At 41.5% G+C, this 26,138-nt stretch overlaps 1 pseudogene; it reads left to right on the top strand.

The window, feature by feature from the left end:
* Positions 1-14,540: 14,540 nt before the first annotated feature.
* Positions 14,541-15,032, top strand: LOC112931833 (transcription factor BTF3 pseudogene; annotated as a pseudogene).
* Positions 15,033-26,138: the final 11,106 nt, after the last annotated feature.

Genomic DNA, 26,138 nt, shown 5'->3' with positions numbered 1-26,138 from the left:
CCTGCTTCTGCACAGAACCCTCGTGATCACACACACCCTTTCTCCAGACTCCGCCTCCTTGGCTTCCTTGGCCAATCTCCCCTGCCTTCTACTCTTCTCCTTATGTTCTCTTCCCCAGTTTCCTGGCTAGTTTCTCCTCTAGCCCCCAAGCTGTAACTGTAGATGTCCCCCCACACTAAGGTCTCAACCCCTTGTTCCTCCTGCTTTACAATTAACTTCTTGGAACATCACCTACAATCCATGTAACTAAAGGTCCTTCCCCTTTCTTGATGCCCACTCAAACTCCTACAGAACCCCAATTCTTACTTTCTTCTAGTCTAGCTCCAGACCTCACTTTTTTCTTTCTGTGAGTTCCAACAGCATTTATAAACCACACCACACAATCTGAAGTCTATATATCCTATGTTCTTCTCTACATATTCCACGTATGTACATTTGCTCCTTCCCAGAGTACAAGCTTTTCAAGTAGACGTGAGGTCTTTCCTACACTCATTCAACAAACATTTCTTGAGAGCCTACTATAGGCAAATACTGTTTTAGATATATAAACAGACAAAACAAAGATCCCTGACTTCATGGAGCTAATATTCTAGTGAGATGGGGTGAGGAGATGCGGGGGGCAAGGAGAGACAACTAGCAATAAACTCATAACCAAGGAAACTGTACACAGGATATTGGTTAAGTGGTAAATGCTCAACAGCTTCGGGCGGCTTGTAACTATCATATTAGACAGTGTAGGTCTAATGCCTTAATTCCCTGGATTTCATTTCATTTCATGGGGAGAAAATGTCAGTAACAAATCAAGCTGTGATATTAGCATTCATTTTCTCAAATGCAAAGCAGCCCACTGCATCCACAAATACCACGGTGCAGGTGGTAGAGATAAACTGGGGTTGCTGGTTTGTTTGCTTCTCTTGTTTTACAAAAAGCAAGCAAAAGAATGACTACATTGGCAAATTCAGATGCACAGGCCCATCAAGTGCCCCAGGGCTCACACCCTCAGGGTTCAGGCATCAGATTACCCCTTTTCTCGCTACAAAAAATACAAGAAAACAAAATGTCCCACAGGCTCTGAAGGGCAATTACAAAGGAGATGTTCCAAAAATATTTGGGAGATGACATCACCAGAATCAACGACTGCTTGCCAAGGTTTTGAAGAGAACAACCATCATTCAAATGTCCAGCTTTCATATGAACGTCATATTACCGTGTGATCAGAGGCAGAAGCAGACTGTTTATATAGATTTTGTGAGGCAGCTATTTTAACAAGACAACTATTTGACAAAGCTTCATCAAAATCATCCTATCAACAAACCCAGTATGCACCCCTCACACTTGCTCTGTCCCTGTGACCACCATTTATGGAGGAGTTTTGCTTACTCTATTACTTTCTGATATATATTAGTCTCATAACTGTTTTCTTCTTAATGAAAAATTATATATATATATTACATGCAACATTTGTATTAAAAAGTGTAGGCAATTATATTTATATGTGCTTGTACTTGGACGGCATATCTCTGGAGGGATATTTTGTAAAAGAGCCATGACCCATTACCTCTGGGATGGATATAGGGCAATGTGGATCAAGGGCTGGGATGAACCTCACTTCTCACAAGACATCCTTTTGAACTCTGAATAACTTTTTTTACTATAAGCATCTTTTTTTATCTTTTAAAAAGCCTCTTTCTAAATTTATTTTTTTAAGATTTTATTTATTTGACAGAAAGAGAGACAGGGAGAGAGACAGAGGACAAGCAGGGGGAGGAGCAGACAGAGGGAGAGGGAGAAGCAGGCGGGAGCAGGGAGCCCGCCCTACGCAGGGCTCCATCCCAAGACTCTGGAATCATGACCTAAACCAAAGGCAGATGCTTAACCAACTGAGCCACCCAGGTGCCCCTCTAAATTTATTGTATAACAGTTTTAGCTTCACAGGAAAAAAAATAGGCAGAAAATACAGAGAATTTTCACAAACTCTCTCACGCCTTCACACTCCATTATTAATACCTTGCCCTGGTATGGTACATTCCTTACAATTGATAAGCCAATATTTATAAATTATTAAAGTCTACAATTTACATTAGGGTTCACTCGATATTCTACATTCAGCTACTATAGGTCCAGCACCTGTTCTCACAAATAGGCACTCTCAGGTAGTCCTCCCAGCAATCTCATTTTCTAAATGAGGATGCATGGGCTCTAAGAGGTTCAGTAACTCGCCCAAGGTCCCACAGACCCTAAGTGCGTTTGTGTCTGCATCAATCCTCAAATGGCCCCTTACCGCATAGCTGTAGTGTATCTGAAGAACTAGACAAGCAAGCATGAAATCACTTGTCTTTAAATTTAGTAAGAAAAGAAAAAAATCCCTTGCAAATGTTTTCAAATGATGGCAACATGAACATCAACAATAACTCCTCTTGAAAGGGGAAATAATTTGGCTACTTGTGGTTAAAAAATACTGCCCCACCCTCAATGTCATACCTACCAAGCCAGTGAGCTCCCTACTTACTGTGCCCTCCATTTGAGTCATCTGAATGTACCAGGGATGAGAATGAGGGGAAATTCCACTGGCCGTCAGAAGTCCTATTTCAGGAATGGTGACTCAGTTGCCACCGATGGATGCCCTGCCCAACCAATCAGCCTTGTGAAGGAGGTACATGCTTTCAGGGCCTGCTTAACAGGACTTAGGCTTCTAGAGCCCCAATTTTTAGCATATGGCTAAATTCTGGTCCCCAAATCTACAGACCAGAAACTTGCGTTGCTTTAGTTTCCCTATAGCATTTATTTCTCCAACAGCATTGAGTGCTGCTGGGTAGGGAAACTTGCGTTGCTTTAGTTTCCCTACAGCATTTATTTCTCCAACAGCATTGAGTGCTGCTGGGTAGGGAGAAGGCAGGTGGGACAGATGTGGTTCTCTGTCAATAATGCAATGGGAGACTCCTAACTCTGGGAAACAAACAAGGGGTGGTGGAAAGGGAGGTGGGTGAGGGGTTGGGGTGACTGGGTGACGGGCACTGAGGGGGGCACTTGACGGGATGAGCACTGGGTGATATGATATATGTTGGCAAATTGAACTCCAATTTAAAAAATGTAAAAAAAAATAATAATGCAATGGGATTAACAGAAAAACAGATGAGGAGCAAAGAGACAGGGGGCCCCTCTGCCAAGGAAGACTAACTAGTTTTTTCTGAGGCTTCTATCTTCAGGGAGATTTCTATAATAAAATGAAATATGCTAAATGTGCCTTAAGAACAGCCCAAAGAAGATATTAAGGGGATTCAAAGTGAACAAAGTGTTTTGAGAAACTTAGTTACTTTGCACAATTTGAAATTTATGTGTAGATCCTTGCTTCTAGAGGGGTGGTCCACACAACCAGGGCATTGATATCACCCAGGAGCTTGTAAGAAATGCAGAATTATAGACTCCACCCAGACCCACAAAATCAGGGTCTGCATTTTAGTAAAATTCTCCAGTGGTGTGTATGTGGGGTTAAGCTTGAAAAACACTGGTTTAGAAGCTTGAGAAGCATCACTCTAAAGCTTGCTTTAAATATGGTTTGGGGATTTTTTTGTTTTGTTTTTTTTTTTTTTGAAGGCAAACAATACGCAGAACTAAACTCCCTGTGAGATTAGCCTAACCACAACATAATCTTTCAAAATTAGTACTTCTTTTCCTTCAGAGCATTTCATATTCCCAATTCTTCCTTTATTCGATCTGAGAGGGATGCAGGTGTGTGAGGCTCAAAAAAGAAAAGAGAAGAGGAAAAAATAGATCTTTCCTGGGAGGCAGAAAGGGCTGGCAAGCTCCCAGTAGATTCAGTTCTAGAAAATAAAGCCTTTGTGCTTTGAGATGGTCTGAGGCCATTCTCTCTCAGATCTCTGTTTCACCTGGCCTGGCAGCTGTCCTGCTGCACGGCCACATCAGCACCAATGCAGGCATTTTTGTACTGATCTCATTTTGTACATGGATCCAGAAACATTTGCAGAGTACCTATTAAGTGCATAACAGGAGTTAAGTGCTCTCAGGTATATAAAGGCATGGTCAACAATATATAGAAAGAATTATAAAAATAGGTAGAAAGCAAGTGGTACCAACAGAGAGATACAAACCAAAGAGGATGAACGTCCGGATAAGGGAGAGAAATTCCTAGCTCAGGAAATCCAAGAAGGTTTTGGGGAGGAGGCCGCAGAACCGGCTGGGCCTTAAATGATGGTTAGGATTTCCAGAGGCAGACATGGAATTAGAGCATTTTAGAAAGGACATCTAGCCCAGAAAAAGCATGGGGCATGAAGGCAAAGGGTTTCCCCCAGGAGATGAGAGAATCTGACTGAAGAATGTGAGGGAGCAAGCTGGAGAGGAAGGCCTGTAGTTCAGTCATAGATGGTCCCAAATGCCCAAATGTGGTGGCAGGAAGTCCCCAAAGATTTCTGAGTAGAGCAACATCATGGCCATATCTATGTGTTGGAGTTTTTATACACCAGGGCATTCTTTGCAGGTGAGGGAGTGAGAGGGCAAGGGTAAGAATTTAGGGAAGTCCTACTTGCTTCCTATGATTCCCAGTTGAAGATAAACATTTTATCCCCTTCCTTCATGATCTCCCCTGCTTTCCATCTCCCCTGCCCCTGCTTCCTGACAACTATGCAATCAATAGATGTTCAGCAGCTCAACATTAACAGGGGCAGGAGTGGAATCCAGCACCCACGGAGGCTTTCCTGGAGGCTGCAAAGTGGCACAAGTCCTATTCCTAGGAAGATAGCTACAGAGCACAGGTGTGTTATGATAGAAAGCATTACAGCTGGCGATTTATCAAAGTCTGGGGTGGTGATGATTATCATTGAGCATGTTCATCATCAGAAAGAAGATGATCAGATAAGAAAACCCACTTGACAACCATCTCCTTTCACCTGTTCTTGTTTCTGGGTATGCGCTGTTCTAAGAAGAACATTCGGTCCCTTTTTTGGTTAACCTGATTCCCCTGAGCCAACTGTTTCCTCTTTCTTATATCACACACCTTGGGAACTGGACAGAACTGCAGAGCCATTTTGCTGATTCCCTCATTTAATGGAGAGGCAGAATGACTTGGCCAACTGCAATCAGCCAAGCTAGAATAGACCCTTTTAAAAACATATAAAATACAAAAGCTGGAGGAGGGTCCCTAGCATCACCCCTCAACTCACACACATGGAAGCGGGAGTGGGGAGGCTTCCCCATTGTCCATGTCCACAAGGCTGCTGGGTGCCCAGGCGAGAGCAGCTCCAGCCTCAATGTGGGCTGCGGGCCAGGAGGAGAGCACCTTGACGCCAGGTGCCAAAGGTCAGCAGTACCTCTGACTGCAGAAGCAGGTGACCTATCAGCAGGGGCCTGGCCTTGATGTCCCCACCCCTGACCTGCCTCCCATGTTCACTCCTCTTAAAAACAGAACTGTGACAGATTTTAAACTATTTAGAGGGGATTTTAATGTTAAGAAAAGGCAACTTATTCTGCTTGGCCTAGACCAAAATACAAAGAGGCTGGTGTGAAATCACTTCCTCAGTGGGAACCAAGTGAGACACGCTCAGTTGCTTCCCAGCAGAGGTGAGGAGGAGTTATTCTCTCTCTCTCTCTCTCTCTCTCTCTCTCTTTCTCTCTCTCTCTCAGTCCTTATGGAGAACCACCACACATGGGGTAAAGTCCCTGCTGATGAAGGGTTCAGGGCTTATCGCTGCTCAAAAACACCTTCTCTAAGCCACAGTCACAGGTCCCACTGTATCAAAATATCCTCTCAGGCCTTAACTTTCTTGTGCTTTGACTTAAACTTATAAAGGAGAAAAGCTATGGCTAGATTAAAAATAAAAAAAAATTTTTTAAAGTCAAGGAACACTGGAGGTTCTTGGCAGATTTTTCCCTTGACAGGCTTTGTCTGCTCACACGTGCTAGATCTTCCATTTCTAGAACAGAGTCAGTCATATCTGAGGGCAGAACCTTGTTCGGCTCCTGATTTATAGAAACAAGGCAAGATTCTCAGCCTCAGAGCACCTGAGTGGCTCAGTGAGTTGAGCTTCTGCCTCCGGCTCAGGTCATGATCTCCGAGTCCTGGAATCCATCCCTGAGAGTCCAGCTCCCTGCTCAGCGGAAGTCTCCCCCCTACTTGTGCTCTCTCTCCCTTTCCTTCTCTCTTTCTTTCTGTCTCTGTCAAATAAATAAATCAAATCTTTTTAAAAAATAGAAATATAGGGTTAGGTGGGAAGGTGGATTCAAGCTGGCTGGCCATGGGCAAACATGTTAGAAGTGGCTTTTGGAGTCCCCCTGGAGCACCTTCTCCCTTCATCCCTCTTCTGGGCTCTTATCCTAGACTCACTCACTACAACAGACCTATTCCAGCTCCTCTGTCCCCATAGTACATTTAAGCTGAGTGTCATTACCTGGGTGCACTGCTCTCTGTTTAAATGATAAAGTGTGCGCATGCATTACACTCAGGGTCACCGCAACAGATCTCCCAGGGGCCTTCTGGAGAGAACACCTAGGCCTGAAGAGGGCAAATCAGTGGAGCAGATGCTCAGAAGATAGAAAGGGACTTGGATATGTTTCCCTTCACATCTACTGGTCCAGGTAGAATGCTCCATTCAAACCTAAACAACAAAGCATTTACCATCTCATCTAAAGAGTGCCCAAGCCTCAGGCCTGGGTAAGTCCCGTTTACTATCATCAGTTCTGCTGCAGACCTAGAGATAGGGTCACTGCAGGTGGCAGGGCCATGGGGCATAGGGCTGCAGATAGAGTAAGGCTCTGTCCACTTCTATCTACCTCCCCCCTACTCCTCCCCTTCCCCATCCCCACCCCCCAAACACAAACACTCTACAAATCAACACCTGGTCAAAGAGCTGGCCACATCTCCTACCTGCCCAGTCTTGCTCTGGCCACGAACATTGGGCTAAGATCTTAATGGGGAGGGGGGGATTCTCTCTGGGAGGTCCCAGTGTTGCTCCCTCCTCCCCGTCACCCTCCCTCTCTGCATGTGCACACAGCCTGGACCCAGCGTGAACTCATCCCTCACTGACGTCTTTTGCCTTCAAAGAGTTCTCTGAACAATGGCCAGCCCGCGCTCACCGGAGTGCAAACATGGCTCTGCTCTCTGCTCCCCAAAAGGCCAGATGGAAACTCCCCCTCATTTGTTGGCCCACATCAGACAGAGCAAAAGGCTTTTATCTCAGAAGGAAAGGGCCCAGTTCTGAGCAGCAACCACGCCCCTAAGCACACACAAAGTCAAAAAGACATTTGTCCAAAAGGCCTGTCACAGAGAAGTTTTGTGTGCGTGTGTGTGTTTTTAAAAGACTCTTCTCTTCCCGCCCAAATGTGTGTCCCAGCAGCCGCAGCAGCAGGTCCGTGGAGAGCCTGCCATCTGACCTGCTCCGCAGGTCCCTAATTGCGCCCCATCTGGTGTCTGGCACAGACAAAGGCCACTGGCCCAGCTCCGCCCCCCGCCTTTCTCCTGACGGTTTTGTGCGTTCGTGCAGCAGGCGCTTGGCCTCACCCGCCAGGCCCGGCAGGGCGCACTGCTGGCGGGCGCCAGGCCCAGGGGCCTCCCAGGCGCGCAGACCCTGCACACCGCTCCGGGGAGGAGCACAAAGGCCGCGCCTGACGCGGGGGGCCTGGCTTCAAGGCCGGCTCTGCGCACGTTTGGTCAGCCAAAGACCGACAGGTGACGGCAGTGGACTGGCTCTCAGCCAGAGAAAGCGGATGGACCAGTCCTAGGACCCCAGCAAGTGTTGGCAGGATGCATTAAAATGTGCTCGCCTCTGACTCAGCAATTCCTAGCTCCTAGGAACATCCCAGACTGCAATTCAGGAGGGCCCAAAGACAAAGCTGCCAAAGGTTCCCAGCATCGCCTTTTTGCAAAACAGCAAAATTTTGGAAGCAACTCTAACAATTAAGAATGGGTTGGGTTGCATAAATTGTGGAATGTACACACTATAAAATACTGGGTAGTGATGAAAGGTGGTGCTGGAGGCCTGTGTGTGTTGGCATCGAAGAATAGCCACAAAAACATTCTTAAATTTAAAAAGCCAGTTACAAAATAATATGTACAATATCATCCTATTTCATTATAAAATATTTTTGTGTAAATTTATATATATCTGCATGTATGTGTGTGTATCTGTATGTAGAAAAAATATATATACCAGGCTGTTAACTGATTATTTCTGGATATTGAGTTTGTGGCTGATTTTTCTCCCTATTTTTGATTATCTGTATTTTCTGACTTTTTATGCATTTTCCATAATTGTATAATAAAGAACTTTTTTAAATGAATGCTGGAGTCAGTCCTCTTATTTACTTATAAATATTATTTAAAGCTATGAACTAATTGAAGTCATCTGAAGGAAAATATAGAGAAGGGGCTCCAGGGCAGAGGCCCTGGGAACACCAATATTTGAAAGTTAGGCATAGGAGGCGGAGACAGGAAAGGAAACTAAGAAGGGGCAGCCAGTAAGAAAGGAGAAAAACCAGGAGGATCCCAGAGGCCAAGTGAAAGAAGTGGCTCAGGCAAAAGTGAAAGTCACAGTCACTTGTCCCCAAGAGGTCAGATAATAAGATTAGGACAGCAAATTGGGCAACGGTTGGCAAGATGGAATTTTATCAGAATAAGAGGGAAGTTGAGGAAGTGGATTTTGTTGTGAAGAAAAGGCTGAAAAAGGGAAACATGGAGAGTGTTGTGTGCTGAGGGAGAGTTTTTTTTGTTTTGTTTTGTTTTGTTTTTTGAGGCGGGAGGTATTTCAACATTGCTGTAAGGATGACAAGAATGGTCAAGTAGCGAGGGATGCTGGGGAGAGAAGGAAGGGTTGCAAGTGCAACAAGCTTGGCTGGCTGAGTGAGAGGAGCAGGGTCCAGCCCCAGGCCAAGGGACCCCCAGCTTGTCCTCCTAAAGGAGGAAAGAGCACAGTGACAGGTGGGCATGATGCAGGCAGCTTGGGAGGCATGGCCAGAGAAAGATGAGGTGTTTCTACACTGTTCTAGACTTTTTAAAAAATAAACAGATAAAAAGGAGCAAGCTGTGAGTGAAGGGAAGTCTAAGGAGAGAGGTGAGCACGACCTCCTCAGACGGGGGAGAGTCACCTGTCCATGCGTGCAGGGTAGGATGGTGTAGCAGCCCTTAGGGGCTGCTCAAGGGCTTGTGGCATCTGTGCACATTTTACAGAAGGTCAGTTGGCACCATTGCGTGTTTGCCTCTAGCCCCACTCGGGAGCTCTGTGAGTAAGAGCGCTTCTCAGGATGAGGTAGGGGAAGGCCCAGGTGTGGGTGAATGCTGCCCTGCAGGGAGCCTGTGTCCTCCAAGCATCCCTTCCTAGTGTGCTTCAGCCCATTGCTGGCACCCCTGCCTAAAGCCCGCTTAGTAGCTTTAAGACTTCACTTAGGGGGCTTCAAAGAGCTGAGGGAGGCCCTGTCACGAGGTACATGAATTGGTGTTTTTTTGTTTTATTTTTTTAAGATCTTATTTATTTATTTGACAGAGAGAGCACAAGCAGGGGGAGCAGCAGGCAAAGCAAGAGGGAGAAGACGGTGCCCTGTAGAGCAGGGAGCCCCATGTGGGGCTAGATCCCAGGACCCCCCGGGACCATGACCCGAGCTGAAGGCAGACACCCTACCAACTGAGCCACCCAGGCACCCCTTAGCACATGAATTATAATTAGCCCTTTGATCTAAAATTAAAATAGGAGTTCCTTGAACTCTAGGAGTGGGTTATCTTTATTTCCTGAATTCTGGGTACAGAACTTATAAAGTAGGAGCTCAATAAGTAGGTGTTGAAGGAAGGGAAGGAAGGAGGAGGGAGCGAGGGAGAGAGGAAAGCAAGGAGGAGAAAGTTTTCCAATTGTAGAATTGATGAAATCAAAGCTCTGATTCCAAACGCTGCTTGTAAAACCCAAGAGCTACATATTAAGAGTGGTCATATGGTCAAGCACATGATTTGAGCTAAAGGGACCCCCCCTGCCCTGCATACAATTTGCTTATGCTTATTGTCCTTATTGGTGTAATTATTAATGGAATCATCAGTGGACACTGAATTCAGATTGGGGCTGGTCACTTGAGTGAAAATTTTCAGAACAATCTGCAAACTAAAAATTCAAAACTTTTTCACGGTTTTCGTATGGATCAGTATCAGATTCCCACTTTTGACCATTCCTCTACAACCCCGGTAGATGACACGTGGGTGTAAACTGAGCTACGTCTGTTAAAAAATATTTTGCGGGTTTTTAAATTTTGTTAATATTTTATCGATTACACGTACCAAACAAAACTGAATTAATTTTCATAGCTTTTTTGAGGTGTAATTTACATACCACAAACTTTGCTCATTTTACTTGTTGAATAATTTTGGTAAATTCATAGCTGTGAAACCAAACTATAGTAATTGGACTAATTTTATTTGTAGGCAGGAAATCATGTATATCTGGAACTTTCTATTAACATGAATTATTTAATGTTTACAGCTCCATCCCCAAATATATACTCTGTAACTCTCTCTCTCTCCTTCAGTTTTGTAATAATTTATTTCTCTCAGGAAATGACTTCATCTCAACTCTTAAGATAATAAATGGGAATTATAATACAACAATCGTCATTCTTTTTTTTTTTTTTTTTTTTTTTTTAACAATCGTCATTCTTGAGCATGACAACACTTTGGTATTTTTCTCCCAGGACACATTCCATCTTATGTTTTCATAAAAAGGGGGGAAATATCACAAATGAGAACATCTCTCTCTCCTCACAATTAGGGGAAGATGATAGCTGACAACTGATGATTAATTACATGGCCCAGAGATGTTTTGCCTCTGGGATTCCTCTGCTTAGCCTCACCCAATCATTCCATCTTCTTAACCAGTTACTCGCTCTTGTGGTTGTTACTAAATAGATATTCTGATTTGTCATTTAAGTCATTTTCTCTGGATTATCGAAGAAGAAAATCCAGACAGCTGCTGGGAGTGCAGTGGGCCCCTTATCCCCCAAGGGCCCTTTGTTCATTTGCACAACTCACATTTTGTGTGAGGATTTGGGGTTGGAAACGACTGACCAACCTCCCCTTCATCACAGACCCTAGAAAGATGCCAGCATGGTGCACTGAAACCTACCGCTACCATGTTCTTTCACATTTAATATTATAGAATCAACTACTCTGTCAACTAATATGAGTGCAGTTTCTGTTATCAGTGGGCCAAGAAAATAGCCTTGTTTAGCACCAAGGGCTAAATCCTAACTCCTCATAAAGCTTGATGTCCTAGTTCATTGACCACAGAATACATCTGAGGACATCGACAATACAAGCAAGTGTCTAGAAGAGAGTAAAAGTCAGAGATCTTTCTAGAACCCTCCAGCAAAAAAAGCTCTGGAGATGGAGTGTTTGACCCAAGAGCTGCAGGAGTGGCTCCCAAACATAGATTTAAGATTTCAAAAATATTGGGCAGACACCCAATATAAGTCAGACATATTTGTAAAGAACTGGAGAAGTGATAATATTGGAGAATATTGGAGAATATTTGGAGAAGTGATAATATTTGGAGTCTGGTATATTTTGCCAAATAAAGATATCCTCATCATTTTAAAAAGAAAGATTATTATTTGCACAGCTCCAAAATAAAAAGAACATGTTCACAGAATGATTATTCCATAAGTTAATTAAGTTTTGTTTTACTTAAAAAAGTATTATGCCCACCTACTTTTCACAAATAAGAGCATATCCTCATCCAAGGTAGAATTATCTTTCATATAGACAATGGAATTAGAAAGACATTTTATAATTCTTTCCTCAGATCAAAAGATTAAGCAAAGCAATCCTAAACTGAAAGCTAGAATTCAGGCAATATAATATGGTGCTGCCATGGTCTAATGAATTCCAAAGATTCTATGTTTTACCCTATTCCCATTACCCCATGATTTGTTACTATGGCTTAGGGAAGTTATTTCCTATGCCATTCTTTCTCCAGTGGCAAGCCTGAGAAAACATTCGTTTTTAAAACCACATTGTAAAAATTTCAATGAGAGAAACCAATTAAAGAACTCAAACCACACAAGTGAGCCACCACTAGATCTAAAGTGCTCAGTAGGGATGTTTGGGTGGCTAGCAGTTGAGCATCTGCTTTTGGCTCAGAGCATGATCCTAGAGTCCTGGGATTGAGTCCCATATCGGGCTCCTTTCTTCTACTTCTGCCTATGTCTCTGCCTCTCTCTTTCTCTCTCTCTCTCTCTCTCCTCTCGCTGTCTCTCATGAATAAATAAATAAAATCTTTTTAAAAAATAAATTAAAAAAATAAAGTGCTAAGTAATTACAGTAAATTTAGATGTTATCATTATACCCAGTCCCCAAATTCATTTATGACTCCCTGGTGACATCCTATACTTTCTCCTCCAGAAAGTGAGCAATAAACCAAATATAAAACTATAAATGAGATTTACAGTGTTGAGTCAGTTAAATGAAATTTATCAACAATCTACTATCAACTGCCTGCCTTCCTTGGTCCTATGAGGGGCAGAGAAAATCCGATGTAGTCCGTAAGGAGGGAGAAAAGACACGGACACAAAGCACAGTCCCTCAAAACCAAAGGTGGAGGGTAGGCTAGGGGCACAGTGTTTAGGAGTAACAGGGAGGAAAGTATTTGTTCCTATCTCTCCCATAATCCCAGACTTCTTTTACTACCCTCAAACATTTTCTGTTCAACTTTTCCTTTTGAAATGATCTCACACTGAAAGAAAAGTAGCGAAAATAATATAAAGGACCTCCATAAAGCCCTTCAAATGGAGTTCACCAATTGCTGACATTTTAGCCACATTTACTTTATCATTTTATCTCTTACCCTCTCTCTGTATGCATACACACACACACACACACACACACACACACACACAATTTTTCCTTAAACTGAGAGTGCAGACATTATAGTTCTTTATACCTCAATACTTGAGTGAATATCTGCTAGAACAAAAACATTCATTTATACAACATAGTACAATAATCAAAATCATGAAAGTTAACACTGGTACAATACTGTTATTATCTAATCTATGAATTTTATTCAAGTGTTGCTAATTGTTATAGATTGAATGTATCTCTCCAAAAATTCCTGTGTTGCAGTCCTCAACCCCAATTGTGACTATGTTGGAGATGTGGCCTCCTAGGAAGCAATTAGGGTTAAATGAGATCACAGGGCTGGGGCCTTGATCCAATAAGAGTGATGTCCTTCTAAGAAGAAATATCAAAGAGCTCCCTCCCTCACGTTATCTGAGCACAAGCATAGAGGAAAGGTCATGTGAGGATACAAGAGAAAGTGGCCCTCCACAAGCCAGGAAGAGGATCCACACCAGAAAATCAATATGCAGGCACCATAATCTCGGATTATGCAAGCAGCCTCCAAAACTATGAGAAAATAAACTTCTGTTGTTTAAGCCTCCCACTATATGGTATTTTGTTATAGCAGCTCAAGCAAACTAATAAACTAATGGTACCAATGACCTTCATTGCAGTGTTTTTTCTTGTCTAGCAGCCAATCTTCCCAGATTTTTTAAAGCCCTTTATCTCTACCCCTTCCTTTACACAGGAAGCACTGCCATGTGTTTTCTGCTAAACTTTTCACATGTATATGTTCATCTCTCTGGGGAAGCTTTAAGCAATGTGAATATTTGCTTTTGTCTTGCACATCTGTGAGTGCTACGCACAGCCTCCATAGGGTCTTGCACACAGGACATACTCATGAATATTTGTCAGTTAATTGAATGGGAATAAATTTTAATTACTAGCTGCATTATGGCATAGAGCCAATGGTCATTAAGTGAACCACACCTCAGTGGCCTCTCTCATCCTGTTGCCAGAACAAATTTTCCCATTGTTCCATGGAAATAATACATACCATATCTTATTCACACATAGGCTCTAGTTTATAAAAATAATTCTTTGATCATGCTCAGAGATGGATAAACTCCCAAATTCCTTCAGGATAAAGTTCACCCTCTTTCCAGGATTTTAGAAACCCTTCAGGATCTGAACCTAATGTGCATTTTCACTGTATTATTACTTATTCTGCACTTCACACTCAAACCAAAGTGTGCTACTTGTCATTCCTTATGAATGTCTTTAATTTTCCATTCTCTACCCTTTATTCATTCTTATTCTCTCTTTCTAAAATGCAATTCCTTCAACATCATGGATCAAAATTACACTCTAGCATTGAGCCCAACATTGGAGTAGAGCAAAATTGAATTGTTCTTCCATATATGCTGATGCACATTTAGTCCACAAAAATTTATTGAGCATTTACTATATGTCAAGTATTGCACCATATACTCAAACTACAGTAGTGCATAAGACAGATAGGGTTTCCTGCCCTCATCATTATCCTTGCCCCTGCTAGTTGGACAACCTATTCTGAGAATTTGAGCAGGATTTCTATTTAGAATAACTTGTTTTAGCCATCTTGCATCCCTGCGTGTATGCATCTAATCTCATCTGGTCCACCCTAGACCCCCTGAGCGCCAACCCTATTCCCCCTGCGCAGTCCCATTTCCGCTCCAACGAGATGAAAGAAATTATCATGAACCAGGAGAAACTCGCCAAACTGCAAGCACAAGTGCGTATTGGTGGGAAAGGGAGTGCTCGCCAAAAGAAGAAGGTGGTTCATAGAACAGCTACAGCAGATGATAAAAAACTTCAGTTCTCCTTAAAGAATTTAGGGATAAACAATATCTCTGGTATGGAAGAAGTGAATATGTTCACAAACCAAGGAACAGTGATCCACTTTAACAACCCTAAAGTTCAGGCATCACTGGCAGCGAATGCTTTCACCATTACAGGTCATGCTGAGACAAAGCAGCTGACAGAAATGCTACCCAGTATCTTAAATCAGCGTGGTGCAGACAGTCTGACTAGTTTAAGAAGACTGGCTGAAGCTCTGCCCAAACAATCTGTGGGTGGAAAAGCACCACTTGCTACCAGAGAGGATGATGATGATGATGAAGTTCCAGATCTTGTGGAGAATTTTGATGAAGCTTCCAAGAATGAAGCAAACTGAACTGAGTCAACTTCTGAAGAAGATAAAACTTGGAAGAAGTTTCTGGGAGCTATTTTATATTATGACTGCTTTTTAAAATTTTGTTCATGGATTTGATAAAATCTAGATCTCTAATATTTTTAAGCCTAAACCTAAGCCCCTTGGACACTGCAGCTCTTTTCAGTTTTTACTTATACACAATTCATTCTTTGCAGCTAATTAAGCTGAAGAAGCCTGGGAATAAAGTTGGAAGCAAGGTTAATAAAGTTCTTTGCCTAGGGAAAAAAAAATAGAATGACTTGTTTTCCTGATGTAATAATACAATAGCTCATTTGGCCAACAAGAATGCCTTTGTTTTTGTAGGCAATTCAGTGGTTGACAAGCATATATCCATTTATTATCTCATTTTATGTTATCTCAGAGGTTCCCATTTTATGAAAGAGGATACTGTAATTTGGAGAGGTTAAGTTAACTGACCAAGGCTGATGTCAAGTATAGGATGAGAATCCTGGCCTTCTGACCCCCTGTCCAGTTTCACCACCTCCAAATAACAGATGTAGAGGAGGGATAAGCAATGTTAGCTCTACTTCATAAATGAGAAAACTCATTTAAGCACAGTGAACATCAAGACATGCTGCGAAAGAAATCCAACCTAGAGGTGTTTGGAAGTCAAATTCAATATTACTTCTACCAAGATAATATAAATCATATACCAATACCTTGAGAAAAAATAAACTACTGCTGCAATTTGAATTCACAAATTCAATTGTTGGTAAACTGGCCTTGCTTTATCAACACTTAAAATTTGAACAACTAATCCTGCAATTCATTAAACCACTAAAAAATTCAAATGCAAATAATTCCTCTATAGTTCCAGTCTTGTCCTATACTATTAAAGTAACTTTTAAAAATAAAATAAAATAAATAAAGTAATTTAGCATTTCAGAAAAATTTGTGGGGGGGGACCTCTCCTAATCCACAAATTCCAACATATCCACTGCTAGCCTGAAAGTGTTTCCTTTCAGTTTCTTACCAGACACAAAAATTTTACATTACTACAATTATACTTCTCATACTCTGCTTTTATTTTTTCACCTGACATTCTATTTATACGTTCCTGTGTTTCTGCATAGTCTAAAAATAGAACAGGTCTTGGAATCAGAAGACCCAAATTCAAAATGCAGCTCTACCTCTTATCACTAATCCACAGGGGCAGATATAGACCTATGGGACCCAAAGCTTTTCCAATTGGGAGGAAGGGATTCTTTAAGAATACAAAATTCAGAGAAGAATTAAATATTTCTTTGGAATGAAAAAGGAAATCACAACACATTTTTGGAGATTTGGAGATTTCAATCTTTTCTTCTGAGCTCTCCTCAGGCAATTTACCAGAAATGCTTATACAGAAATGCTCGGTGATTATAATCTGGCTTCTTCTCCTACCCCTCATGCCATGCAACTCCTGAACTCACAAGGGACCTGCAAGTGGGGGCCATAGAGCTTAAGCTTCATTTGCTTTGCAGTAAATCCATATCTGCCATTATGATCTTGGGCAGATTGCATAACCTCTCTGGACCTCAGTTTCCTCATCAATAAAATGGATAATAGCCACCTGCAGAGATTGCTATGAGAACCAAATGAAATAACACAGAAATCAGTACTGGAATCAATGCAGCACCACACAGGCTGGTTATTACTCTCCAAATGCCAATGATCTGGAGGTGGAGGCTACTTACTGCTCCATACACTGCTCCTGCTCTTCACAGAGACTATTTCACTTTTGGTTAGATTATTGTCATTTTTCAACTATCTATACCTTTCCTGTGTCAGTTTTAATGGATTTTTAGACTAATAGATTTTGTTAGTTCTTTACAAATCCTTCTCTAGTAATTTTTGGCTAAAAATAGGGATTGGGTAAAGCAACTCATTATCTGGAGTTTCTCCTTAACTTTTTCTTCTGAAAACAATGCCTAATAAAATCTGATTTGGGGTTTCGCTTTGGAAGTTTGTTTCATTTTGTTTATTTGTTTGTTTTTGGTTGTTTTTGGATGTGCTGAAGCAATTACAAAAAGTTAGAGGACTCCAGAGATTCAACGGCTCTGGCCTGTGAGCAGACGGGCCATTCATAACTTTGTAGTTTCCAATTTGGAGCAGTCTCAGATGAATTTCCTGCCCAAGCTGGTCTGCTTATGGAACAAAAGCCTGGAGATGTCTGTTTCACGCCCCACTGGAGGGGCACACTGCTCAGGGCTGGCCTCTCTGGTGGCCTATATTATCAGAGAGAGACACTTGGCGATCTGGCTTTTACAAATCATAAAGGGAAATCCAAACTAGACAACATAGAAAAGCTTTTCTTCATACTACTGGGACTCTGCCACAATCTTTTTTATCTTGTAAATAACCCATAAAGATTTCAATTAACTATGTCTTGTTATTGCTTCCTCACCAGGAAAGGTCCCCTTTGCTGGGTTGACTTTCCCAAAATGCTACGAAAACTCTGAAAGTTGTCCCTAAGTCATTTATTCCACAGTTTACAACAAAATTCCTCTAAGGACCATTTTCATATGGCTGCTTTTCACCCGACATCCCACAGGCTCTGGCAAACAGGGACTAATTGGGTACCTGTGAAATAATACACAATGTGGGGAGAGGTGCTAATACCCAAACAGGCAAGAGATGCCAGGTGTCTCATTCCATTTTAAACAATTAACCTTGGGTACTAGTCCTGCCTTTGTGAAAGAAATGCTTCAACAATTATAGCTACTCCAACCTCAGTTCAGCAACCTTCCTCTTAAACAATAATGGAAGAAGGGATGATCAGGAAAAATTGCAATGTGGGTAGGAGAAACAAACCTATAAAAGATCTCACAAGCAGATCTGGGACAAAAGAACAGGAAAATGGGCTGCATACACCTCTCAGTACTGGAGAAAGGAAATAAATTACCAGTTAACTAATTTTATTTTATTTTATTTTATTTTTTATTTTAAAATTTTATTTATTTGAGAGAGAGACAGAGATAGCGAGAGAGAGCATGAGCCAGGGAGGAGAGGGAGAAGCAGACTCCCCACTGAGCAAGGAGCCTGACTCAGGATTCTATCCCTGGATCCTAAGATTACTATCTAAGCCAAAGGTAGACGCTTAACCAATTAAGCCACCCAGGCACCCCAACAAGTTAACTAATTTTAAAGAATAGACTGTGAGATATAGCTGTTACTTCCCAAGATTTCTTTTACTAAAATTCTCTTTTGTATTTAAAAGAGTATATGTTTAAAATATACGTGGAGGGCAGCACGGGTGGCTCAGCGGTTTAGCACCGCCTTCAGCCCAGGGCGTGATCCTGGAGACACGGGATCGAGTCCCACGTCGGGCTCCCTGCATGGAGCCTGCTTCTCCCTCTGCCTGTATCTCTGCTTCTCTCTCTCTCTCTCTCTCTCTCTCTCTCTGTGTGTGTGTGTGTCTCTATGAATAAATAAATAAAATCTTTTAAAAATAAATAAATAATAAAATATATGTGGAGAGGGTACCTGGGTGGCTCAGTTGGTTAAGCATCTGACTCTTGATCTCAGCTCAGGTCTTGATCTCTGGGTCATGAGTTCAAGTTCCGCATTGGGCTTCATGCTGTGTGAAGCCTACTTTAAAAAAAAAATTATATATATAAAAAAAATAAATAAAAAATAAAAAAATAAAAAAAAAATAAATTTAAAAAAAAAAAAAAAGGGATCCCTGGGTGGCGCAGCGGTTTGGCGCCTGCCTTTGGCCCAGGGCGCGATCCTGGAGACCCGGGATCGAGTCCCACGTCGGACTCCCGGTGCATGGAGCCTGCTTCTCCCTCCGCCTGTGCCTCTGCCTCTCTCTCTCTCTCTGTGACTATCATAAATAAATAAAAATTTAAAAAAAATTATATATATATATATATATATGGAGATAATTGAATATTTCTAAGGAAATTTCCCTAAATACTGAAAGTAAATGTCTAATAATTGTGCATTCTTTAAGAGCTAGAATTGACCTCCGATTTTAAATTAAATATATAAAAGGGGAAAAAATATATCTACTTAATCAACTTTGATTCTATGATAAACTTCATGTTTCCACCTCTCATTTCTTACTTGGCTCACCTATTTCCACTCCAGCCCAAAGGCATGAGAAATTTGTGCTAATTCCTACTATTGCTTTTCCCAAAGTTTCAATATCGTTTTCTTCTCTATATCTTGAATTTTGGCTCCTATATTTTTCAAACATTAGGCTGAGCTGATCTGGCTTTTTATCTGTTAACATCACTGTAGCTTGATGAATGGTGATTCCTAATAAGAAGAGTGTGCCCAACCCCGTGCCTGGGGAGAATGCTTCCCACATACACATATAAGGAACGTCTATTTATTGGATACATGAATGAACAGTAGAGAAACCTTCATCCATGCTTTAAAAAAAGATTGTGGGGATCCCTGGGTGGCGCAGCGGTTTAGCGCCTGCCTTTGGCCCAGGGTGCGATCCTGGAGACCCAGAATCGAATCCCACGTCGGGCTCCTGGTGCATGGAGGCTATTTCTCCCTCTGCCTGTGTCTCTGCCTCTCTCTCTGTGTGTGACTATCATAAAGAAAAAAAAAAAAGAAAAAAGAAAAAAAAAGCAAAACATTAAAAAAAAAAAAAAGATTGTGACAAATGAGAATGAAACTAAAATAATGTAATGGGGGGAAAAGAAGTTTTTAAGATAAAGTTCACCTTATAAGGGGCCTTCTGGACAGCTTCTTTTCATTGATTACAATTTCTGAGCATTATGTAGTTAATATGTTATGTTGAGCCCACTAATCAAAATTTGCCTATGGACACACCTCTGCCAAACACTACTGTGATAACGTAATATGGGAGGCTGAATAATGACCTCCATAAATGTCAATGTGTGAATTCTCAGAACTCCTAAGCATGTTATCTTACATGCTAAAAAGGAGTTGTCATATGTGATTAAATTCAGGGTCATGATGTGGGGAAATTAGCCTGGATTTTCCACATGGGCCCAGAGTAATCACAAAGGAGACAGAGGGAGGAGATTTGGCTAGAAAGAGGAACATCAGAAGATATGTCATGAGGAAGACACCATCCACTATTCCTGGTTTTGAAGATGGAGGAAGAGCCGTGAGATGTGGCATACAGCAGCCTCTAAGAGTGAGATAATTCAAGGAAATGGATTCTCCCACAAAGCCAGAAAGAATGAAGGCTCATATCTTGATTTTCATCCAATGAAACTAAGATCAAATTTCTGAATCCCAGACTGTAAGATAATAAAGATGTTCTGTTCTAAGCCAATAAATTGTGGTAATTTGTTAGAGCAGCAATAGGAAACTAATAAAGCACAGTGTAGTGTAATAATTTCATTTTTCACAGAGATATCTAAGATCTTTCTCTTTCAAACTTCTATTATCCAAAATAATGGAGCACAGTGACTTGAATAGGATGAGTTGATAGTTCTTGAGCAGAAATTACAAAATTATGGGCGCAAGAGCTAACTGGCTGATAAGAAACCAACCAAACTCGAAGTTAAAAAACTACCCATGGAAAATCCAGAAGACTATTTATCATTACATTGTTTTTAAAGAGTTTCCCCAATAACTGCCTTTACATACATTTAAGTCATTTCAGGGTTTTTTTTTTAATACTATTTCAATAAACTCCAGACTCCTGTAGGACTTAATAGTAAACACAATATTTTGGTAATTATAATAACTGATAAAGCCCTCATGGTATATGTTGGGTTTGATTTTCCAGGTCAACACAGCTATATTGACAGATTGGAGACATTTGTAGGGGAAGATTCTGCCAGAAGTAGCTACAGTTGCTAATTGAGAAGCAGAAGATCAAAGGGTTTGTCCTAAGAGCTGGCATTCCTTCTTCCAACACTGCCCAAACAGGTGCCATAGTTCTTGCGCCCTCCCGAGACTTTGAAAGACACAGAGGTCAAATCCAGCCATGCATCCTCATCCCCAGCAGCTGTGACCTCTGATCTTGAAATGCATTGTTTTAGCAGATGCAGTAGAAGTCAAGAAACCCTGCCCTGTTGAAAGATTGCATAGAGCCTGGATAGCCAATGCCAACCAATAAATATTCCTAGCTTCATTCTGTTCATATTCTTATATTTTATCTTTCTTCCTCTAACCCATTCTGCAGCTGAGGATTCTTCTACTCAAGCATCATTTCTTGAAGAAAATCTTTTCTGGCCAACCACCCAAATAGCTGGAGCCCTTTGTGATAGACCTCCATAAAACGCTGTATTCTTTTCCTTCAGAATGCTTACCCTGGTTTGTAGTTATATACTCATTAGCGTGATTATTTGTTTAGTGTGTCTCTCTCCCCACTGTAGGGGCCAAGGGCAGGACACCACAAGATGTGCACCTTTTACATCTTGATAGTTTTAAATAAAATTTACTTAAGAAAAAGATGATGCGAAGATACTCATCTCCTCTTCTGTCCCCCTAAAAGCAGGAAACAAATCTTCCATATGAAAAATACCCTCCCTGTCCTAAGAAGTAAAAAGCCATCTTTATCACCAGAGATAGGGACTTTAAAAGCCAAGAAAACTGTAGAAACAAATCTTATTTTTTTCTAATCAACTATCACAGCTTTAATTTTACTTAGAATTCCCTACTAATTAAAATTCTGAAACACCTGTTTTCTTTATCCTGTCAATTCCTCACAGATTTATTGTCTCGTTGTCTAAAATATATAAAAACTGACTGCTTTGATAATTTCCTTGGGTCTCAGATTTTTTTTTAATTTTATATATTTATTAATGAGAGACACACACACAGAGAGGGGCAGAGGCACAGGCAGAGGGAGAAGCAGGCTCCATGCAAGGAGCCTGAGGTGGGACTCGATCCCAGGTCTCCAGGATCATGCCCTGGGCCGAAGGCGGCGCTAAACCACCGAGCCACCCGGGCTGCCCATAGGTCTCAGATTTTATTACTGAGACTCTGCACACATAATAAAACTTTGGGTTTTTCTCTGTTAATCCAGCTTGTGTAAATTTAATGCTTAGTCCAGCTGGAAGATCATGAAGGATAGAGGAAGAATTTTTCCTTCCCTAAACATTCCCCCCACTAAACATTAAATTCCATAATTAGAACCAGGTCTGGTTTATCCTTAATAGTTTATAGTAGGACATGATCAATATCAGCTGAGTGAATGAATGAATGAGGAACCTCAGGCGTGGATCCAGGCTCCCTTCTTCCTCCACTAACAAATACTCGACTAAGCTATAAATCAAGTCACTGTAGGTGAGCCCAAAACCAGAAGACAGTTCTCCAGAACATTGAAAAAATATTTGTTGAGGGCACACTAGGAGCTGGAGCTCTCAGCCGCAGATTTAGAAGAGGAGCCAAGGCAGACACAAAAAGCTCTAACAAAGGACAAAAGTAATGACAACTACAAATGGGGGACAGATAAAGTGCAATGGAAACTCAGAGGAGGCAAAGTGACCTCCAGTTGAGGTTATCTTGCTTATTCTATAAACCAGCTTTCTTGATAATATTCCACACTAACCCTGCCTCTCAGTCCTTCTGCTGTGTCTGTTTGGCAAATGGAAATGCTGTCTGCTGCTCCTGCGGATGCCTTGGACCAAGTGGCCCCAGCAGTGGATGCCAAGGGCAAGGCAGATGTGTATCACTATGTATCGTTTCAGGGCCCCTGCCTGTGGCCATGCTCCCCAGCTGAGGGGACAAGTGGGACTTAATTAACACAAAAACATCGTTATGGACCTAGCAGCGGGCCTGAACTCATGCTTGCCAAAACAAGTCCTCATCATTTCTTGGCAGTTCTACTGTGTTTCCCTAGTCAAATTCCTTCCCTGTTTTCCTCAACAATCATTTAAACATTCTTTCCTCTCCTCAGATCTCTGGCAGTGCTTCCCACACCATCAGTTCCTCCTGTCTTTCTCAGCAGATGACCCTGCCTCTTGCTCCACAAAAGAAACTGAAGTCAATGAATTGCTCTGTGAGGAGAGTCCTCACCCAAGGGCAGGCCCCCTTCCTGGTGCAGCCCACTTCCAATAAGAGACCCTGGGTCGGAAAGAACTTGTCTCCTCACCTAACTTGGGACATCTTGAAGAGCCACCTGAGCCTCAGAGCTCCCCATGGAGTTGGCCAACATCTTCATCGAGACAGCACTGTGGCCAGCTTCTCCCTCTGCCCAATCCTGCTCCCCTTCCCTTCCTCAGGTGTTGATTCCCCAACACACATCCTGCATGCTCATCTCCATCACACTGTTTCCCAGGGAATATATGGCCTACCAGGGCTCGTCCACTTCTTCAGGAACATTCTTTGCACTGTCCTCCTCTACCAATCTCACCATTTCACTCCGGCTTTGGGGCCTTTGAATATGGAATGCCTGCTCCCTCCACAGGGCCTTACTCTCCTTACCTAGTTTCCTCATGCCTATCCATCTGCTAGATCTCACTTCACACATAACTTTCTCCCGAGGAAAACACATCAGTTTCCTTGGTCATAACCTTTCAAGGGACCATCTTTTCTCCTTTATTCACTTGGAGTCCTACCTCTCCTCTCAGAATTTAAGCATGCTGGCAGGGCTGCTTGTTTTTGCTCACTGCTATATCCTTTGTGTTTTGCATAGTTCCAGGTGGTATGCTAATGCTGGATACATTCCTACAGAAAGCTTACAATCCACTGAAAGAGACAGTAATATGGAAGTCAAGAAGGTAGTAGACCTCTATCTTACTAATGAAGAAACTGAAGCTTGTGACAGGCATGTCCCAAGGTCAGCAAGGAGAATTGGGATTAAATGAATGAACTTAAAAAGACCCAGGGTGAAAGGAAGGTGGAGAGGAAGGATTCCAATGGCTGTAATTTACTAAGTTGGTCTGTTGTGGCCTGAAATAGGTAGTGTTTCCTCTGAATTACAGAACGTTTTCTCTGTGAATTCCTAGTGATTTAAAACTCCATTGCCCAGTGCACTAGCCACTTGACATTTGTCTATTGAGCCCTTCAAATGCAGCTGGTCTGAATTGAAATGTGCTTTAAGTGTAAAATGCACTTTGGATTTCAAAGACTTAGAATGTAGCAGGGGTTGAGGAGTGGTGGAAAGAATGTAAAATACTTTATTAATAATGTATATTAAATGTTAAAATATTTTGGATATATTAAAAAATGTAGAAGCTCTCTCATCTATCAATATTTGCATTCATTGTTCAACAAAAAGTGTTTAGTCAACTAGAGAAGGTCTACTAGCCTATTAGCCCTTGGTGACAGGGAGCTTGAGAATTTGGGAATGAGGAATGCAGGTTAATCAGATGAGTGAATTAAGTGCTGGTTAAGAGAACACGAACACTGAAAAGACAGTAACACATTGTGTTATAAAGAAATGCAGTTCAGAAGGTGCAAAGCACCTAGTGGACCACATGAGATTGACGGTTATTTGGTTACTAGTAACTTGATGTGGACATTTCAGTGGGGTGGGAGTAAAAGCAAGAGGCTGAGCAGAAGTTGAAAAATGTAATTGTGGAGTATTTATGGGGAACTGTGACTGTTTAGTTTGGCTTGAGTAAAGAGTTCATGCAATGGAGTGGAGTAAGCTCTTAAAATAAAAATTTGGTATGTTTGGCATATATAGTCCAAGGAAATATTCACTTATTTCATGTAGAAATCTTGCATAAATTTACTTTACCAGAAGAAATGAGCTCAATATATGCTAGAGAAGAACAGTGAGAAGTTCCGCTGAGTGCATAACTCTTGTAGACTCTTATAAGCATATGAAGGGAACCATGTAAGGACCATTTGTTACATTTTGCTCTGGCAGAGCACTTTTATTTCCCTCTACTATCCAACCAAAGCTTAATTCAAAAAAATCTGTTACTGAAGCATAATGTGCATACATACAGAAGAGCCTGGATTTGTACAAACTTGAAACACATCCACAAAATTAGCAACCACAGCAGGAAATGGAGCATTGTAGCACTCCAGAAGACCCCTTCCTCAAGGCTCCTTTTAATAATCCTCCCGCTCAGGGTAATCACTACCTTCTAATAGCATAATTTTTGCCTGTTTTTGTACTTTCATGAAATGAAATCATCTACTCTGTACTCCTCACCCTTATGCTTAATTTTAAAGAATCAACCCAAATCTCAGATGATTGAATGAATTCCAGCTCGACATTGTACTGTATGTTTTGGACAAGTCTCCTAACCTAAGCCTGTTTCCATATCCACAAAAGTGGATTATAACAATGTTTACCTAATAGAGTTGTCAGGAAGAATAAGTGACATGTTTGCGACTGGCACATGGCTCCAGCTGCTATGCCATACTCAAACTTTCAGGCTGTGAACTTCTGGGTGGTGCAAGATCCCTGGGTGGTGCTAACCAATTCTCCATAGTATGTGGGGAAAAGAAATTCACACTATCTAGGCAACGCCCAAATTTCCAAATGAGTATTTACAAATATAAGAGGAAACTTGACTACTTGATCCATCTCATTTTTCAGCCTAAGAGATGCCATTATATACTTATTTGGATCCCTTTCTAGAATATCAGCTTCCTTAAGGGAAGGGTCATGTCCTGTTTACCATAGTATCCCCCAATACCAAGCACCAGGTACTGTAAACACTTGGTTAAGTATTAGTTGCTAGCTGAACAAATAAATAAGTGCTAACTGTATTGAGGCTTAGGAAATTGTGTCAGAATTTGATCCAATCTTTTGAGGTATGGTTAGCAAAATTACAGTAGTAAAATGACAGCATAAGCACATCAGATCTGAGACCTTCAGAAATAAGGGTAGTATATATAGTATACTTCTTTTAATACTGAGTTTGCTCAAAAGCAACAGCTTTTAACATACTAATGCCAAGATGCTAAAAAGTTTTCAGAAACATTCTCTCGACAACACATGTCAGCCATGAGTAATTTTTCTCCTGGTACACTTTACTTGGCTATCTGCTGGCATATTTCATATTCTTGACCATATCTATTATTAAAAAAAAAAAAAAGCACCATGGAAGGGGAAAGTATAATGTTCCAATGGACACTCACTTGATTCATTTTACCTCCACTAGTTAAAAATAAATTTTCACTTTTCACAGAGTGGGAAGTACCTCTTCAAAAAATACCGTCTGGGGGATCCCTGGGTGG

Source organism: Vulpes vulpes, chromosome 13 (assembly GCF_048418805.1).
Source record: "Vulpes vulpes isolate BD-2025 chromosome 13, VulVul3, whole genome shotgun sequence".
In the NCBI taxonomy this organism is placed as follows: Eukaryota; Metazoa; Chordata; class Mammalia; order Carnivora; family Canidae; genus Vulpes; species Vulpes vulpes.
This window is presented reverse-complemented; position numbering and strand designations above follow the sequence as displayed.